At 41.2% G+C, this 21169-nt stretch overlaps 1 protein-coding gene across 11 annotated transcripts in view; it reads right to left on the reverse strand.

The window, feature by feature from the left end:
- Positions 1–21169, reverse strand: part of foxp1b (forkhead box P1b) — a 169590-nt gene that overhangs the window by 118264 nt on the left and 30157 nt on the right. For 8 of the 11 annotated variants that reach the window (XM_036001752.1, XM_031280555.2, XM_031280564.2 and 5 more), the window contains one exon: positions 12934–12977. The exons of the other annotated variants lie outside the window; for them this stretch is intronic. The gene's annotated coding sequence lies outside the window, so the exon portion shown is untranslated. The remainder of the gene's footprint in view (positions 1–12933; positions 12978–21169) is intronic. 11 annotated transcript variants of the gene reach the window in all.

Raw genomic sequence — 21169 nt, forward strand, 5'->3', positions numbered from 1 at the left:
AGGATTTTAAACCAGCTATGTGTCATGGTAGTGTGTGTACAGATGAACGGGTTCCCTCTGTGGCACCAGACATCAGTTTGTTAGTCCACCGTTTTTTTTCTCAGACCAGAGTGATACTTATTGTGCAAAGGAATTTGAATTAAAGCCGTTGTATATGGTTATTATATCACAACTATGAAGCAATCAGACTGCTTGATTTGAGCTACCCGTTTAATAAACGTTTATTTTATCATTTAGGCACTTTGAGGGAAAAAGCTTTAGATTTTAAATTACAACGCCAGACACACAACTAGAGTTGCAATTAACGACTATTTTCATTATCAATGAATCTGTCAATTATTTTCTCTATCAATCAATTAATTGTTTTGTCTTAAAAATGACATTTTTGCCGGATGCATGTTTTTTCGCCGATGTCCTTTTCCTTCTGCTTTCTGTGTTGGAATTTTAAACTCCGGTGGATTTCTGAGGACTATGGTTAACTGCTCCTCAGATCTCTGCAGGGTAAATCCAGACTGCTAGCTAGACTATCTGTCCAATCTGAGTTTTCTCTCGCATGACTATAACAACCTTTGAAAGTACACGTTTGAACAAAACAAGTTCCTTCCTGAGGCTAATTTGCAGCGGATCTGTGTGGAGCTAGCGATTGTGATTGGTTTAAAGAAATGCCAATAAACCAGAGCACGTTTTTTTCTCCCATCCCGGAATGTTGTATGGACTAGCCAGACCCTCCTCTGCAGCGCTGTGGAAGAAGGTCGGGCAAAGCGAGACTACATTGTATCCAAATACTGGCCATGTAGTAGTAACTCTTACTCAGTAACTACAGTAAAACCCAATGCTATCTACACCCTATACACCAACTCTGTCAATCACTTACAGTACACACCTACAAACATAAGACTGGGCATGCACACATACATACATCCACCAGTCATAAAAGACAAAAGGGGGGATGATAAAAGATAATGAAACCTTTACAGACTTACCCATGATCAGTTAAATAGACTTTCATCATGTTCATGAAACTGTATATTGATTCACATTTCCTCCAAGCACTGAGTGTTTAGAAATCCACTTCTGAAGAAGAGGAGAAAGCTGCCAGTGAAAGTAGCAGGTATGGAGTAGTTGAAGTAGAGTGTGTGTGTGCGTGCGTGTGTGCGTGTGTGCGTGCGTGCGTGCGTGCATGCGTGCATGTGTGTGTGTGTGTGTGTGTGTATGTGAGAGAGAGAGGTATGTGGTCTAAACACAACAAAAGCTGTTGCCTTGCTCTAGATTAAATATGCAGGAAGCGGCCCCTTTGCATAAACACAAACACTCACCAAATGAAGAACTGGCACAGAGCAGATGCCTGCTGAGAGCCCTACCTGTCCTGGCCTCTTTTAATTAGACAAGAGCAGGCAGAACAAATGAACATCAACACGTTCACATGAGGCAGAACAAAAGGAAGGAGAAAAAAAATAAAAGGAAATACTTCCTCAATCTTCAAAAAAATGTCCTTAATGAGAAGAATAGGCCTTTATAGAGAAGCCATAAAAAGGTGCACACATTTCACAAGTCACAAAGAAGATATTACATTTTTGTGCTGGTATATCTTGTTTGCACCTTGTAATTTACTGCACAAGAGTATTCTACATTTAAACAAACTTAGCCAATATTACTTTGTTGATTGGTGATAAAAAATGAATCCAATTGTCTGATATAATAGGAATACACATGAACGTGACCAGAGCATGAAGACTTTAACATGAAACTGCTTAATTACAACCTAAAACACCAATTACACTTTAAAATATCAAATTTAATTAATTTTTTGGTGAGTTTTCATTAAAGTGTGTCCTGGATTTTTTTTTTTTGTAATGCACATGGTGATCTTTAATTCATCTTCACATATGCTTCTCCACTACACACCTGGTGGAAAAGGAAAACAAATAAAAGCTGAATTTTAATCCGCAGAAAAAAATTATTTATACCAAGTCCATGTCTTCTTTTCTTAAGTGTCTCAATTATGTCCCCACTTTCCTCCCTCCCTCTTATTATCTTCATCTATCTGTCTCTCCCTCTGTTTTTTTCTCATTAAGGACAGGAATGCAGAAGTGTGCAGTGCAGGGGGAAACTGCCAGAGTAAAAAGAATATATATAAATAAAAATAAAAAACAGAAGAGAATGGGAGCTGAGCCCCTCCAGAAATTCTGGAGAGTGGTGTCAGATGCTGAGTGACATACTGATGCGGCCAGTCAAAAATTTCATTTTCATGTGAAACCCTCTCAAATGGATCAGGGGGAAGGGAGAGGGGGCGCTATGGGTGAGGTGACACTTGGTGAAGGGAGGCTGCAAAGGGAGAATTTGAGGGGAGTCAGAGAGAGAGAGAGAGAGAGAGAGAGAGAGAGAAAGCAGAGCAGAAATGAGACCTCTGGAAAATAAACAGGGTGTAGTGTTTCAAAGGCAAGGGGGACACAGGCATTCCATTGTTCGAGCCAATTATCAGTGGAAAATAATAACAACAGATGGATCCAGAGCAGCCAACTTGTGCCGGAGCACCCTGGCGCTGGAGAACAGATGATGAAATGTGAGAGTGCTTTTGGAGGGGTTGGGGCATGTGGTCACACACACCAGATGTGAGCTTCCACAAGGACAGTTTTAATATGTGCTCTCTCTGGCCACCACTTGTGCCGCGCAGCTTGGGCCTACCAGACAATGCTTTGGTCAACACCTCCATGTGTTCAAAAAGGCTGCCGGAAGTCAGATGATACACATGGCTCCGACGTTGTGGGGGTGATAAATTCAAATCTGTGCATTCCTTTTTATGTCCAACAAAGCAGGGTCATCCGATAGCGAACACATGCTTCATCGCTGTAAGTGGAGGAACAACAGAACATCGTGAAGCAGGAAGAATGAAGAGATTTTTTTCTTTTTTTTTTTACCCCGGATTTTCTCTTATTTAAATCAGCACATATCCCAGATGACCTGTTGTGATGGTTTCATTTGATGTTTTCCAGCGTGCCTAACGTTCACAGACAGGCAGATGCAACAGTGCGGCGGAGACAGACCTCATTGACTCTGGCTTCATTCACAGATCCCTCATATCAGCAACAGACTGACAGGCAGCAGAGAGGGCTGCAACCTTAAAACAAAACCAATTCTCTGTGTGACTTGTCAAGGGTGGGAGTTGTCTGCAGATAGCAGTACAAAAGATCTGCCCTTCCTTTTCACAAGAAAAGAGAAGTTTTCGTTTCATTAACTCCAGACTAAAGCGTAATTATCTCCCTATAGACCTTAATCACCAAAAGAAGGATAATAGAACAAAAAGCAGTTTCTTCTTCAGTCATTAAAGTTTTATTTTTTTTATGTTGTTGTTCTTTTTTCTCTCCTCTGCACTTCAGATGAGTCCATCAAATGATGCAAAAGAATCATTGGGGAGGGGGGGCACAAGTAAGGTCTCATTTTTCAAATATTGTCTGTTAAACACAGATTTTGGCTATGCAAATAGAGCCCTTTGCTTAAGTGTGCAATCTTTGCCCTTTTTCTATCTGCCTGTTTGACCTGACTGATGGCCACTGAGAGGAGAAGGCAACACAACCAGCAGACATACAGAGGACTGAAGTGGCAAATGACTATGATTGAAAATGCTTGAAATAAAATCCGGTTCAACACCAAAACACCACTTTGGAATTGTATATGATCTAAAGGACTTACCTTGCCGAAAGGTGCTTGTGATACCATACCCTAAATGATAAATCCCTGGAGAAGTGCACATAAGGATTTTTACAAGAGAAAAAAAAATATATAAAAAAAGAATGCAAAACTTTGCCTAGATTTAATTAGCTTATGAGAAATAATTGCCATTAGCTAATCTCGTCAGATGGGGTTGAGGCATTTTGCTGGGGGGGGGGGGGTCGATGGGGTGGACAAAGGGCTTTCAAACAGGAATTGGTGAGCCATCAACCGTTTTAGTGCACTGAGACTGAGGTCGAGTTAATTAGACTATTGTCATTTTAATCAGGACAGCTCGGCGGCCATCACTTCCTGAAAGAGCCAGTGGACTTTAAACGGCTGAAGGATTTGTGTGTGTGTGTGTGTGTGTGTGTGTGTGTACACACTGTATATATGTGTGTCTGTGTGTGTGTGTGTGTGTGTGTGTGTGTGCATGTGTACTGTATATCTGTGTGTGTGTGTGTGTGTGTGCATGTGGACTGTATATCTGTGTGTGTGTGTGTGTGTGTGTGTGTGTGTGTGTGTGTGTGTGTGTGAGTGTGTGTGTGTGTGTGTACTGTATATCTGTGTGTGTGTGTGTGTGTGTGTGTATATATGTGTGTCTGTGTGTGTGTGTGTGTGTGTGTGTGTGTGTGTGTGTGTGTGTGTACTGTATATCTGTGTGTGTGTGTGTGTGTGTGTGTGTGTGTGTGTGTGTGTGTGTACTGTATATCTGTGTGTGTGTGTGTGTGTGTGTACTGTATATCTGTGTGTGTGTGTGTGTGTGTGTGTGTGTGTGTGTGTGTGTGTACTGTATATCTGTGTGTGTGTGTGTGTGTGTGTGTGTGTGTGTGTGTACTGTATATCTGTGTGTGTGTGTGTGTGTGTGTGTGTGTGTGTGTGTGTGTGTACTGTATATCTGTGTGTGTGTGTGTGTGTGTGTGTGTGTGTGTGTGTATACTGTATATCTGTGTGTGTGTGTGTGTGTGTGTGTGTGTGTGTGTGTGTGTGTGTGTGTGTGTGTGTGTGTGTGTGTGTGTGTGTGTGTGTGTGTGTGTGTGTGTTGGGCCCGAGGTGTCCCCAGCCATGGGTTATGGAGTATGGTCTGGTTCTCACATTAATGAGCTGGAGACACACCAAGGAAACAAAGAAGCCTGGAGGATCACCAGGGGAAACTACTCGCCTCTGCTCTACTCATGTCTCTGTTCATTTGAAAATAATTTCAATATCAAATATTTGAAATAATTTGCTTCTCCCTGGCTATCAGATTTTGAATAGAGTGTCTTTCATGTCTTCGTTATTATGTTCTTCACCGGCATTAGCATTTAAAACATAATCAATGTAACCATATTTTCAAGGTGCTTGCCATTATGTTACAATAATTACAAAAATTTATTTTTTTTCAGATTTCCATATTTTATGAATACAATTGGAAGTTCGTGATAACAGGTCAAAGAATGGCAAACTGATGTATGAAATCTTTGCTGAATACCATTAATCTAAAGAGAGTTTTTAATCAAAACTAACAAAGGACTGGATCCGTTCTAGGCTCGCTAGATTTACTTTGTGCCACCTTTTGTGAAAAAAAAAGAAGGTAAAGAGGGTAAAGCTGACACCTCACTTGAGTTTAGTCACCAGCCCTTGGAGCGAGAGTAGTGAGGAGGAGGAAGCTGAATACTGGAGCTGTGAGTGGAGCTCTGCCAATCAGCAGGGGTGATAAAGCGACCAGACCGATATTAACACCAAAACATCTTTGTAACTTTTCCCCTGGCCACAGTTCAGGTCAGCTGTGGACAAGGTGACAAAGGTAACCGGCAGACAAATGCCGGTGAACTTCCCCTCTGTGACACTGCCGTCAGGCCCGGGGGCAGGACTGGCCAATGACATTAGCCAAGCGTCTGAGTACAAAGTCGACTAGTGCAATATTTCATATTCACCGACCTCAAGGGAAACTGCATTAAAAAGGGATCGGAGCGGTTCTAGCACATTTGACTCCATGCCACTTTCCACTGCGTCTGTTTATGATTATATTAATAGTTCTGTAAGTTAATGTTTTTTTTTTTTTTTAACATTCGTCATTAATATTTCACAGGGAGTTAATATTAATCTGATCAGAAATTATCTTCCTTCAATAATTCAATATACACATTAATAATTCAATAAAGACAATGTTCAGCATATTTGAAGGGGGGAAAAAACTGAAGACATTCAATAACAAGAGAATGTGAGAAATGAAGCCACAGAAGTCAAACGGCAGCACCAAGTTAGCTAAACACAATAACAGCTACATCTGAAATTCCAGTGCTCTGTGAGTAACTTCAACTGGACTGGAGCTTGTTGGCGACGTAAAGCTAACAAGCAACCTTCCGGTTTCACCTTCAACTGGTTTGTAATCCAGACTTAAATGCACCGACTAACCAGGGGCCACGGTTTGCTGTATCTACTCGTGTAGCCTACATTCATCGATGAGACAGACGTGCAGACTGTGAAGCCTCTGCGCCATTAAAAGCCCTGAACTGCCCAAGTTCCTCCATGAGAGATTTACAGGGATTAAATGGTGAAATAAAATGCCTAATCTTTATTTGACAAGGAAGCCAATCTCTGGCTCACTGGTCAACCCCTTGCAGTAGGCCCCTCTCTCACAACTCACTTTGACTGCTACACATCTCAGTCTTATTTAAAACCACATTTAGGATGCATACTGTGCCTTGTATGAGGTTTCCAATTTTCATACAAAGATAGTGTCATTTTTCAACAGAGAATGCGTAGTGCTAGAAAGACTTATTCCATAAATGATGTCCTATATTGGGTCACAGCCTTACCTGCATGTGAGTACATCTTGATGGCTATTTCTTTATGTAATTTCCCTTTTTTTTTCAGTCTAATCTATGCCTGATTGAAAATCTAACCAATTTCCATCTGCAGTTTAATGACAGATGGAAAGAGATATTTCATGGAGATGTATAGGCCAGACTGATAAACTATTAATCACACTACTGGACAATGACACCAGCTAAATTTAAACACAAAGTGAAAAGGCGTCAAGTAGCAGCCTCCCATGTTCCTTAAATTATTCATAACTGGGGGCTGTTATTGAATAGCATATAGAATTAAAACTTGCAGATTAATTACAATGTGTGTCGATGGTGGCTACAGATGTCACAGCTTGGACTGGCAATCCTTTAATATGTTTAACTCGGTCACATAGTGTTCCTCTTCCTCTCACCATCCCTCGGTGTCTGTCTGCTCAGTGCCCACAAAAATCACTGCCAAGGTGATGAAGAAGAGTGAGGCGAGATAGAGAGTGATACACAAGACCTGGTTATTTAGTGTAATGTATGTTTCTACAAGAAAAGTACAAAAATATCTGAAAAGATCATGTGTGACATCTATTGTTAATGATTTTAGTGTTTTTGCATTGCATTCCAACACATCACGTTCCTGATGGTGGCTAATTTCTGTCTGTTTGGCTATGTTGCCTAATAAAATTGCATCATTTCTGGAGAGGTCCTTCCATTAAAAGACCTACCAGACACCAAAAACCAGCTGCACAAGGTTTTCTGATCACCGTTTCCCTTATGGTTTTGTTTCTCCAAAGCCTAAGGATCCAATTTAAATATGTTGCATATTGAGCTTTTTGTATGGAAAAAGCTCTGCTTGGAGCGCTCCCTGGGAGGAGAAACATATATTTTTTTAAATGCTGGAGCACCTTGTCGTTTCTATAGTAAAGGACCGCTCGTGTAGTTTACCTGTTGCTCCGTTGTATCTGACCCCACAGCTTAGTGTGCTACAGATGTTGATTTGTCTCTAATATCACATGTTCCATGTTTAGATAGGATGTAGTTTACCCTTCACTGTGATTGGTTGAATGAGATGAAAAAAGTTTGTTGTTACTCAGCACTGTCTACATTTTTGGAAGCTCTGCTACATCAAATCTCAACCCAAGGTGCAATACCTTTTCAAAAGTGACCACATTCTGAGCACCTTGCATAACCTTCACTTTCATTTTTGTGTAGAATAGTCGGTTGCAACTAGGATAAAAATAAATAAATAAATAAATAAATTAAATAAAAAAATAAACACTAAATGTGAAAACACCTGTTAACATCTGAAACTTTTTCCTTAAGTTAAAGAAAATTGGGGTTGGCAATGACTGTGTTGTCAAAAACACTGTTAGTTTAAACTAAATGAGTGCTTTGGGTGTACTTTGCTTAATAAATGTGTCTACAAATTAGCAAAGATTCAGCTGTGTGTGTACCATAAACAGAAGCACTGTCAGGTAGCCCATGATCTCTGCAAGTCGGCTACCTCATTGGTTTTATTCTCTTCTGTTCCCCTTTAACTGCAATGAAATAAAGATAAACTAAATAAAGTTTGCTCTCTCTCCTTTTTCATTACTAGAAAGGTAGTCAGTTATAGTAATGTATGTAAATAAAAATCAGATTGAGCTAGATGTATTATGTACAATAATAACAACGGGGTAGTTCTTGTTTTTTTATTAAGAACTAACAAAAAGTTGGTACAGGTATTAGATGTTATTTTCCTATGACTGGCAGACAAATGCTTTGTGTGCTCCATATCCTCCACTCAGTGTCCAGTGTGTTCTCTCTCCCTCTCTCTTTCTTGTTTCATCCCCAGCTCACAGCAGCAAACAGAGTTGTACGCAAATACTAAAAGCCATAATGCACTATATTGTTTGCTGTTAACATTTGAATATTGAAATGGTGTGTTTTAGATCTAGATATTCCCAGTGCAATTTCCATATACCGTACATGCAGACAGTTAAGTTTGCCCACATTGCAAGTTAAAGACTTTGTGAGCCTATTTGCATCTGTTCTCCACAATATGGGTATTACACGCCATCATTTTCATCATGTTCTTGCTTTCTACATACTAACAATGCAAGTTACCGATGCTGATAAATAGCTACTGTACGTGGCCAGTGTCAGAGCCACAGTATGTGAATCGCCCACGTACATGTCACTTAACCAAAATGGCAAAGCTGATAAGCCATATTTACATAGCAGTGTTGCTGGGCGTGATTACTATCAGTAAAACTTCCCCCCACGCTTTAATGGAAAGTTGGGATATAACTTAATGTGGGTCACAGCTGCCCTCCGGAAAATAGCTCAATTACAGCCGTGGATATAAACACTTATGTGGCTGTCGGAGCGGTAAACAGATGTGGGGTGACAGTCTGTAGTACATGATCAGTCAAGCAGCTGTTGCTGCACCTTCATTCATTCACTTGTTCTGATGATGGATTCCAATTTCTCCCCCCTCAAAGCTCAACATGTGGCCACACTATTTGCTTACGGGGCAGCGGCAATAGGCAGATTAAGCTACAGAGAATGTCATTAACATGTTCCCTGTGTTAAGCGAACGCCTGCTGCACTTTTACTGCCGCTGTCAAACACAACAATCAGTTTGCATGAAGTGGACATTATGGCTGAGCCGAGTGTGACTTTGGTCCCCGCCTCTCTGCGCAGGCCTCTCTATTCTGTTGCAGGACAGTTCTGAAAAACGACACTGTGTTACAAACTTCTTTCCAAACTGGATAAAAAGAGAAAACATAAAGAGCATTCAGAATGATGTCATGTGATGTTATTTTGTCTTAGCGCACTGTGCATTTGTACTCACACAGCGTATCGAAAAGGACATCCCCCTTTGGCTGTTGTCTCATTGGGAGCCTACCTGTCACACGGCTGATATGACGCTCTTTGAATGCAGCGTGTACATGTGATCAGAGCAGCAGCAAGCACCCAGATGACAAAGTGACTAGGAGTGTCAAAGCAGCATACAAACAGGCCTGTCCTCTCCCAGACAGGAAGCTGGGAGCAGCAGAGGCGCTGCCTTGTCTCATCTGCCAGCAGCGCTCGCTGCCTCCCCGCCTCATCACAGCAACCACGTCTGATGGTGAGCACAACTCCATGCTGGACGGCTGTTTTGATTTCAGCCTGTGTGACACATCTGTTGCTTGTCACGTTGCGTGGTGCCTGTCTGCAAGCTGAGCGCGAGCGGGGGCAAATGTACTTCTCATCCTTCTGTCCCGTGTTTACAAACAGGGGCTCGCGCTCACAAACAAGCCAGCATGGTACAGATCATGTGGAAGGTCAGGAGGCCTTCTGAGACACTACGCGCACCTGTGCAGCTGGTGTCATAATCCATCAGTCCTGCTGCAAATGTGTGGCGTGTAGGCTGTAGAATGTGAGTGCTCTGTATTAAAAGATGCATTATGTGCTAATAAACCCTGTATGACATCTTAAGTAAAAGTCAGAAACAATTTGTGTGTTGATTGTGTATAATAGGGAAAAAGAAAAAGGTATGGATCTTGGTCACTTTATTATCCTTTAAGTATTCCCCATCATTGTACTACTGAAAATCAATTATCTCCCTCCCATGTCTAATTGAGAAAGTTTGCTACAGCTGTAAATCAAATGTCCATCAGAGGTGCATTCCGAACAACGTGCTCTTTAGAGGCTTTTAAAGTACCTGGCAGGAGCATTTCACAGAACTACCAAAATCAAGGATATTCTATGCCAGACTCCCACTGTCAGCTTAAATACATGAGCAATGACCATGGCTAATTGGATCCATCCCATCCATCCATCCATCTATGAAGTACACGTGCTATATCAGCGAAAATCAAACGACATTGTTTCACTCAGTGTGAGGCAAGCCCAGCACTAAAGCGCCAGAAAGGTATTTATTAATGGGATGTTACAGTAGCTTAGGACGGGCGCATTCACAAGTGCTTCATTTCTATGTCCTTGTCTTTCCAATCAATATTCAAAAGTGCCTTGTAATTACACGTTTAGGATTCATTTACATGCAAAGTGCCAGTGTGGCCATAAATTGCAGTGAAAAGTTCTTTCCCCCTCTATTTTTCTATTATACTATTTTGGTTATCTATTTTATTTTTATTATGGCTAAATATTTTTGATAAACATACTTATTTCTTTCTCTATAAAACTCAAAAATAACAGCAAAATGGGGAAACTAAGCGTTGTCTACATGAACAATTTGCATGAGTACCAAACCCCAGCCTGTTATGTAAATGCAATCCCTCTTAAGAGGGTGGGGAAAAATTTGAGATGGCTCATTTACATTGTCAAATAACACAACACTCATACTTTCCATTTACTATCAAACTGTTTTTCAAAAGCGCTAACCTGGAAACGATCAGTGTGTGTGTGTGTAGTTCCTCACCACCAAGTCAATGTAACAACACTGCTGAAATGGAGCTGGATGGTATACAACATGATTGAACACCGTGACTGCCGTTCTGACCGGCCTCGTCAGACCACAAGACAACACGTAGCAGTGCTGGCACGGCAGGAAGGCACGACGCTGCTATGGGGGCTCTAATATATTCAAAGAGGGATCATTTACTTAAGGCTTGCATCCAAGGATCAGCCTGGCCTTCATTAGCCTCAATCTGACACGGATGTGAACAACATGTTGGCTTGCCACATGAACACTGCCCCTCCTCCTGCCGAACCCCAAACACTCAACTCCTCCTCCCTTCTCTGAGACCTGCACAGCAAATTCCTCTGGAAATATCACAGGTTGTTAGCATTCCAGAGAGAATTTTACATGGGTGTACACTCAGGCCTTAATTAGAGACCCTATTTGATCATTCAGCAGCTGGGCTTTATTAAAAATACAGGTTCACATATCGCCCTACAGTCACCCCTGGCTCAGTGCGCAAGAGCTCACAGAGGCAGAAGAGTCTATGAAACAAGAATATGCATATTCATTACTTGATACATAGGGTCCCTGTACGGGAAATCTACATCCCAGCAAAGCAGTATTTACACTCAGTTTAGAACAACATTGATGTTTCCCTGAATATCTTCTCAGTGTCATCCACCTTTGATGTGAAGAGTGCAGATGGATTTAGTTGTTTTTTTTTTAATCATTTTTTATTTTGAAAAGCTGTCCTGAGAAATGTCTCATTTCAAATGTAAATGTATCACTATGGCTTCTGAAGAGAGTGTAATGTCCCATGATGTTCTAAATGCTATTTCAGAGCTTATTTTTATCCCAATCCTATCTCTGCAAAAACCTACATTTTAATAATTTGTATTAAGTTATATATACACATAACATATATTCCAACCTATAGTGGGCAACTATTTTATATTAATGAACGTCCGTTACATTATTGCCAAATGAGTTGATACAAAGCTAAATAAGCCTATCAACTCCACCAAACTCTCTCTGTATTTCTCAGTATGGCTGTTTTGACAAAATGGTGTCGTCCGGTGACATTCGCGCGCAGAAACTCGAGTTGTGCGTTTTACGTCACCGCTGAGAACGAACAACAGCAACAGTCACTTTGGAGATGAAGAGGACATAAAAAAACTACCTCTTCTGAAGAGTCCATCATGTGTTCTTTAATCCACCGTTTCCTCCTTCAGCGACTAGAAACTGGTGGAGGAGGGGTGGGGGTGGTGCGCGACCACCGAAGGCTTGCGTCATGCGGACAGTGTTGTTGTCAATACTTAGAATTCCTCATGGGGGCGACAGAAACTACGCACTATCGCTTTTAATAATAAACAAAAGGAACCTCAAATAAAAATAAAAACATAGCCCTTTACCAAGGTCCACTGAAAGCCTCAACCTAAATGTCAGCTCAGAACCTGAGCTACATCGACCTGAAAAAGAACTGAAGAGATGTAAACTATATCTGACCAAGGTCGACAGGGACTATAAAACAAACACCGGGTTTAAGGTGAAGTCTGCTCTCCGTGAAGGTTGGCCATGTTTGCTGTTTACACTACAATGCAGGCTTTGAGATTGTTTTGCGGTGTGGAGTCTGCCCAGGGCCATTGTTTGTTTTTGACGTGTTTATACACCACACAAGGAGTAATGGCTTCTAGGATGGTCAGGGGATGCAGACATGATCCTTTACTTTTCAGGTTCCCAGGCGACTTTTAACACCGAGAGGACTCGCACTGACTCGGCCTCGTCATTGTCGCCATGTTCAGCGTCATTCAAATGGGATGTAAATATGTAACTGCAGCAGGAAATGAGGTAAATCGGTTACTATGCAAAACCCGCCTTATCATTTAGTTGCACTCAAACTCATAACAATTTCCATATATAATGCCCTTCTTTGAAAAGACATTCAAATCCAGGTTGTCCAAAAGTTAAAGTAATGATGCAAAAAGCCAATACAGGAGTAGTGTTTCTGTGTTAACGGACTTGAACCGTCTACGGACGTGCATGAGAAGTACTTACTTTGATCTCTGGCCCCACAGGATGTCACCACTGGAGTCTCCCAGCTGGACCGGCGAGGAGCAGGTAGAAGGGGAGGAGAGAAGAAAAGGAGAGGAGGCAGGAAGGTGGGCGTGGTAGAAAGGGATGAGGAGAAACAATGGAAATTATTTGAAACATGGTGATTAACAAAAAATGTTTTTCCACAATCACCTTTATTAAAGACCTCATATTATGCTCATTTTCAGGTTCATAATTGTATTTAGAGGTTATATCAGTATAGGTTTACATGGTTTAATTTTCAAATTGTCTCCTGGACATGGCAATACAACTATCTGAACTCTTCGGGCCTCCGCTCCAACTAGCTTGGTTTGAGGGTGTGCCACACAGCTAGGCGAGCATTATAGAGAGGCGAAGTCCCTCCCCTTCTGGTGGACCGCATGGAACCTAAATTCGGAAAAAGAATGGCAAGAGAGGCAAATTATTTTTTGATCCCGTTTGAATTGAGCAATGGATTACAAATATGATGTTCCTCAATTTAAAAGATAATTTTCCAACCGAAGAAAGTCTCAGTTAGCCGTAGGTTTGTCATATGACCACTTAGTTTTGTGTGAAACCGCTCAGTGAACAACATCTCTCGTCGGACACAATTTACATCACCTAGCTTGATGCTCAACTTGCTAGCTAGCTTAGCTCTGTTCCACAACACATGTAACGTTATCTCACCTGATGTGTTTTATCCAGTGAAGTGTTTCAGCAGATAAGCAAAGGAACAAGCAAGATCCACTGCTCATTTGAGTAACGTTACATCCGCGGTACGATACACACAGACATCGTAGCTTCAGCGAGACGTAATCCATGCGACATTGAAATGTGTAGTCTTTCTAATTACATATTATCTTATTATTATTGTCTTATACTTCAACAGTTTAACAATAAACTGAGACTTTCTTCGGTTGAAAAAGTATCTTTTAAATTGAGGAACATCATATTTGTAATCCATGGCTCAATTCAAATGGGATAAAAAAATAATTTGCCTCTCCCCGTTCACTCCCGTTCATATTTCTTTCGAAAGATAGGTCCCGTGGACCGGAAGTTGAAGGCCGTGACTTCGGCTCTCTATAACGTGTGTTACAAAGTGACGTAAAGTGACTTGTCACGGAAGTAAAGGCTGGACTATAATAGAGCTGTTTGGAGCAGTTTGTGAACAGTGTTTTCTGTTGGAGATGGTAAGTCCCTTTGGGGTGGACTTTGGGCTTTTTCACTTTGAAAACCTATAACATGCACAAAAAGATATATAACACAATAAAGGAAAGGTAAAAAGCCAAAAAGCACAATAAATACTAACAGTGAAGTCACCACAGATGCCTTTTGGTTGATTATGTGTGTGAGCATACACACACACACACACACACACACACACACACACACACGCTTCTCAGAGTATGACAGTAATAGTGGAGGAACACAAAACAAGTCACTTTAAAATGAATATTCATAATAGCAGAATTAAATAGGTTTCACAGTGCCCCCCCCCCCCCCTTAAATATATGTGGATATATATTTAGCATCTTAAATGACAACTCCCTTGATTAAACAAATAATGAAACATTACAAAAACTGTAACTGGGTCCAAATTAATTGGAATACTGCACTAATTGCATTTAAACACTGCTCCTTCCCGACCTTAGATCAAGCGCGTTTTAATTACTCGTTTCTGAAGGCTGAATCCCTATAGTGTTGATGGACAAATAAAAACAGTGCAAGTTAGGGCTGGGCAATATATCGATCATTTATTGATATCGATATACAAGACTAGATATTGTCTTAAACTTTGGATATCGTAATATGACAAGTTTTGTCTTTTCCTAATTTTAAAGGCTGCATTACAGTGAAGTGATGTCATTTTCTGAACTTACCAGACTGTTCTAGCTGTTCTATTATTTGCCTTTACACACTTAGTCATTATATCCACATTGCTGATGACTATTTATCAAAAATCGCATTGTGTAAATATTTTGTGAAAGCACCAATAGTCAACCCTAGAATATCGCCATCGATGTAATTGGTAAAAAAAAATTGTGAGATTTCATTTTCTCCATATCACCTAGCTCTAGTGCAAGTTTTACAGCACACTTTAAGTGTGTTTATTCAATATGAATGAAGGTCAAGTATCCTGAAATAACTTGTTCAGGGTATGAAACTGCCGTTTTCAAATCACCACACATTAGCACTCAGCCTCTTACAGTGGAGCTGTCATTCAGTCCCACTGCCCCACTGCCCCGTGGCCCTTCACCTTAACTCCTTCCCTCCGTTTGCAAACACAGAGGGAAGAAACAGCTAAATGTGTTTCCTGAAAGGGAGGAGAGGTGGAAAAAGTCCATCCTGTCCTGAGAATCACCGCCGCCACACCAGAGCCGTCGCCACTGGCCTTTCTGCAGAGGCAGCAAAAGTTCCCCGAGAGGGGAGTGTCTGCCAACCCAAACAGGGCTCATTCTCCTCTCTGTGGGCCGCCAGCCGCCCATGTGGGCCTGCGCTGGGCCTGCGCTGGGCTTCCTGAGGGCTCGCTGCAGCTGGAGCACTTTGAATAAAGGTAACAGCAATGTCACAGCTACTGTAAACTTGCTAGGCTGCTCCTGTCAGCAGGACGTTCCCAATCAAAGCAGAAACAACCCCACCTCAAACACAACGCTTTTTTTTTTTCCACCGGCTCCAAGTCCAAACTTCCCACGAATTACAAAGAGAGCACACAGGCGAGAGGGCAACCACTGTTCCCTGATCTTGCCAAACAAAATGCCAAGAGACCGGGAGTGACATTCAGCTCTGGGGTTTAAAAATACGAGCAATTTGAAAATGATTAGAGTCTTATTTTATTGTTGAGCGCCTGACAGAGGAGAGGAAACCAGAACAATCAAGCCGACTGACTTTTTTTTTTCCTGCTGAATTTAGAAACACTAATTAGTTTTGCTCTCGTAAAGCCAACCTGAAAACGACCAATTACAAAGTGAAAATGAGACGTGCAGAGGAAACAAGAGCTTGTCATTTCTACAGTTTTAAGTCCCATATGCACAACTTTACTGTGATGACTTTCTCTCTCTCTCACACACACACACACACACACACACACACACACACACACACGAGATGATTGGCATGCCGCCTACTAAACCTGATGTCACGTACACACTCTGACTAGTTAATGGCACTTTACATCAAATAGCATTTTGCTTAGTTAGAAGGAAACCATTACAGATCTGTATGGCCACATCAAACCCAGGCTGAGCAGCATGGGCATGCAGATGTCTGAAGTACCAGGCTGGGGAGAGGATACAGCCCACCAGGCTGACCACAGCACCAGCTGGTTTCAGCTATAGACCTACCAGGGCCAAACTGTTACCCCCTCACAGGTGCCTTGTTCCTATGAATTTCCTCTTTCAAGGGTACTGGAATAATTCCTCTGCATGTAAAACTGTTTCATACTAACAGCGGGGGCTGGTACCTTCATGTACTTATATTTCATGCACATACAGTACTTTCCACCTGCTAAGTGGTTCACGTTTAGCAAGTCATTAGAAATTAACGAACAACTTGTGTGAAAATTATCTTCAGGAATTTCACTGCTATTCCCCAAGCAAACAGTGGCAAGTGTTTCATCACTGTCGGACTGAAGACGGATGGGCTGTCAGTGCCTTCCCCTGTCCAGGATCCAGCTCCTGGGCTGGGAAGTGGCTAAAAAAGGCCGGGGCTACGCTTTCCAGGCCTGCGCCTTTTACTGGGAGTAATTCTCAGATGCCAGGTCGCTGCCAACGTCCTTGCAGCCAATGGCAGAGAGGCCAGTAAGTTCACATTAACTGCAGAGTGTAACTGCGCTGAACATCTGCTCATGAATGAGAGCGCTGCCCACTAACTCAGCGAGTTGAGGCCCACTGATGAAAAATTCAACATTCTCCTGGCTGGCACGCTTGTTTTGCACAATTCTCCTGAGCCCCCAGAATTATATTAAGAGAATTTCAGCACGGCCTGGTCTATCTGAGAGAACAGCTGGCACTGAAAAGGGATCTGCCGCTCGGCGAGAGCTCAGGGACTTCACACGGGATCTGCCTTCTCCTATACCATTTGTCCTTGAAGGAAAAAAAAAAAACCCAGTGTTAAGCACCCAGGTAATAATAAGAAAGCAGAGACTACATTTAGCTGATTACACCACCCGTGTGTGCTACAGAGGACAGAGCATAACCAATGAAGACATGAATCGATATGGAGTGGAAAGAGAAGACAGAGGGGCAATTGTGACAATAAGTAGCTCCCTCAGGAGACCTATTCACTATACCTCTCCTTTGTCTGGCTTGTTTAGCTCATTAGATTGTTAACTAGGAAGGATCTGCCCCCAACCCCACAATAAGGAATCAGTCTAATCAGAAACAGAAGCAGTCTGTTCAGGGGCGACTACATCAAAGATTTTTGGAAAAGTATGAAGGCAGTCCCACAATTCTGTCCTTCATTTGCTGCAATTATGTGCCTCATAAGTTTGTGATATTACTAGAGAGACAAAATGTAAAAGCTACTTTCCTATATATGAAATCAGAAAATCCTAACTGTCAATACAGTGACATGAACGGACAAATTATTTCCTCTGAAGATGATGAAATAGTTTCTCAGTTTAAAAATGTTAAGTTTAAGGAAGTGATGACTCCTAGCAAACACTAAGAATAAAAGATTACCACACACAGTAATTTCACTTCCGTCTTTCTGTGAAATACAGTTAACAGATTCCTATATGTCAGCACAGAACACAACCTGAGAGAAACATTTCATCTCATTGTTTTTTTTTTTTTTTGTTGAAATCTTAATCTAGGTTTCTTGCTCTTTTATACAATGCACTGAATGATGTGGAAATCATAGCAATTGCGCCCCCACCCCCCCCAAAAGACATATTCTGTGAATATAATATTGCCATTGAAAACCAAGAGGATGTCTGGAGAGAAGCTCATTCAGCTGGTGACAAATGACAGCACTTTGTCTTCCTGACAAGATCCCTCCTTCATCAAATGTCCAACTTCACATGGAAATAGGAAATCACACATTATCACACTGACAAACAATTACAACCATGTCATTAGCAGCAACCCTGGGCCTGAAGCCATTAACAAAACACAATGTTGCGCACCACGCTAACCATCAGAAGAAACACAGGATGTAGATGAAAAGACACTAATAAATCAGTCATGACAAAAACAACCTGATGCTTACAGTTTGGGAAGGGTCTAAATGTTGGGAATGAGGGGTGAGAACAGTCTCTTGTGCCAACTAAATAATAAGAGAATCAAGAGCAATCAAAAGTTCCTCATCTCCGAATAAAGATTCATGTCTTTGTGATTACAGAGCAGTGCTTGCCTCATATTAAAAGTCAACACTTTAGAGGAGTTTCTCTCTAAGTGACTTAATCAGATACAAAGCATTAGTATCTTTTTTAATACATCTCCCGGTGTCAGCCAGCAAATGAAAAAGCTAGCCTCTGTAAATATGACTGCTTACTTCTAACACAAACATTGTTGACACCTAATGTAATTTCAGCGGGACATCCAACTGAAAGCACACCGGGGTAATATAATGCTCTTAATGAGAATTCCTTCCAGCTTGAGACCTTGGCGAGATAGCCATAATGCATGGCTTCTCTTTTTAATAAAATAATTGTTACAGTTATTAAAGATGAATCTCATCACAGTCGAGATGACAAAATAATTCATTACCAAAACCAAGGCTTTAAATAGCTGCAAATTATAAAGCCCTACCCCCCACCCCTTGAAAATACACTTCCAGATAAATGGGTTCGTTATTTCGTATAAATATTGGATAATGCTGCCCTTGAAAGGAAAGAAATATTGCAACTGTCCATTCAGACGTTTGCAGACGCACAATGCACTTTGAATCAATACTACAGGAAAAAAAAATCAATAAACAACAAAAATGAATTTGCCTATATCATTATATATTCTAGTTTTAATTCATCGAACTGTGGCTGCATCATTTCTTTTATATTGAAACAAACCTTTAAGGAACATCTAAAGCTTGACCTATATTGTCATTATTATGTATCTCTGATATTTGCATTACAGTCATAACAATGCGTTTCTGTATTAAATCTACATTTAATATCTATCAATACTTTCATTATGTCCACTTACATGCCTAATGGTGGTTACTATACCTGCTCATGCAAACACACATTGCAGATATTGTGTGATACATGCTTCCACTTCCCTTTTTCTTGCATGCACTGTTGTGTTGTGTTTCTGAATTGTTTATAGTATATTACTTATCAGATCCAATAGCGGTATCTTAATGTAACCAACCATTCAAATGATGAATTAATAAATTGATTAATCCAGATTAACATCTAACTATGTCAGCAGTAAATATAGGGGCTAAGCCCCCCCCCCCAGTCTTTCAGTCCTAATGACGTCCCTGATTACTAATAGTTTGGCTTTTGGAACCTGCAGTGTTCCTTCTAACAGGACCTCCATGTGTGAAACAGAGAAAACGCTGGAACACGTTTGTACAAACTTCCACCAATCCCCCCCACCTTCCCGTTCACAGCTCTCTTTTATCTTTATTTATGTATTCAAAAGAGATAATTTACAGTGATGGCATGGAAACTTCCCAGCATGCCTTTTAACCTGTCGTTTTTCACTCTCTCCGCTGCAGGATGTCCAGAGGAAATGCTTTATTAAGATCCTGCCGACATGAAGAGCTGCTGTGACTTACTGGTGCATTACTGTCTAAAAGGCAAAGTTATTTAGACCAATAAAAGGCTAATATATTGTTGGAGTGGAATTACATATAAGTTATCTCTGCCTTAATAACATCACCGCAACCCCTGATGTTGTTTAGATCAATAAAGCCCATTAAAGTACAGACCTCAAGCGCAGATAAGGCTGGACTGCCACAGCAAAATACTGCTCGCTGGCATCTGAGAGAGCACAGGTCTTTCTCCGGCAAACAAAAAATGGGCAAAATGAGAAAAACACTTCAAACTTAATACCATAAAAACTTTAAATCCAATAAAGTTCATTGTCTGCCTTATGGAGCCTTCTGGTCTACTGGCAAGGCAGATAAACAAGTAAAAAAAAGATGGTAATGGATGTTAGATATTAGTCAAGCAAAGAAAAGGTGTGTGTGTGTGTGTGTGTGTGTGTGTGTGTGTGTGTGTGTGTGTGTGTGTGTGTGTGTGTGTGGTGGGGAGGAAGTTTCCTGTTAGGACATTTTTCTTCTTTTAACATGATGTCATAAACACTTGCTTATTCACAGATTGACAGGGACAAAAAGAGAAAATGTACCAATGAGTGAAAGTAAACTACAAAACCAGAAGAGTATATGGACGGAATATAAGGTCATCAGACAGTACATCCCAGTGTTGTGAATGTGGTTTCCCATCATGCTGTGCTCATTCTTAGCAGTGTCCACCAGGTGATGCACTAAATCATCTGGGCAGCAACTGTCCATCAGCCCCTGAGGTGTGATGACCACAGTCTGGCCACTCCCTTGAGGTTCAGAAAGGACAAGAGGACTCAGGTGTAGGTGTGTGTGTGTGTGTGTGTGTGTGTGTGTGTGTGTGTGTGTGTGTGTGTGTGTGTGTGTGTGTGTGTGTGTGTGTGTGTGTGTGTGTGTGTGTGTGTGTGTGTGTGTTTGCTTATGTGCACATTTGCTTTTGGGACAGACTGCAGACTGTGTTCACGTGCATTTGTAAATTGCAGCACACAGAGACACCACAGTTCTCCACAGGAAACCACAGGAAACAGTTTTGACGCTATCTCTATGAGCACGCGAAATGACAAACAAGATTTTTTTATTTATTTATTTTTTTAAGTACAGCGTGTCCCCTATGGCTTATACACTGTCAATAGGAAGTTTACAGGCACCGCAAAGCTAATCAAGTGGGGGAACTGCACTCAAAACAGAAACAACCACTTTTAAAAGTGTTTCTGGTGCTTTTTGCACCCTCTCACATCACTGTGTATTTCAGTGAAATGACCACTCTGATTCTGTAAGGTACTAAGACTCTCCCAAAAATGTTTTCATCCTTTTTATTCCTCTCTTTTTTTTATATTGATGTCATCATCTAGCAGCTGCATTGATTACAACAACCAGGCAAGATTGTTCTTACACTAACTTCACCTTAATAACGTAAATGACAGTTTAATTATTTTCTTCACATACAATAACATTTGACGAGTTGAAACTTCTCTCAGCTTGGAGCCTATGG

This window comes from Sander lucioperca, chromosome 6 (assembly GCF_008315115.2).
Source record: "Sander lucioperca isolate FBNREF2018 chromosome 6, SLUC_FBN_1.2, whole genome shotgun sequence".
NCBI classification, from domain to species: Eukaryota; Metazoa; Chordata; class Actinopteri; order Perciformes; family Percidae; genus Sander; species Sander lucioperca.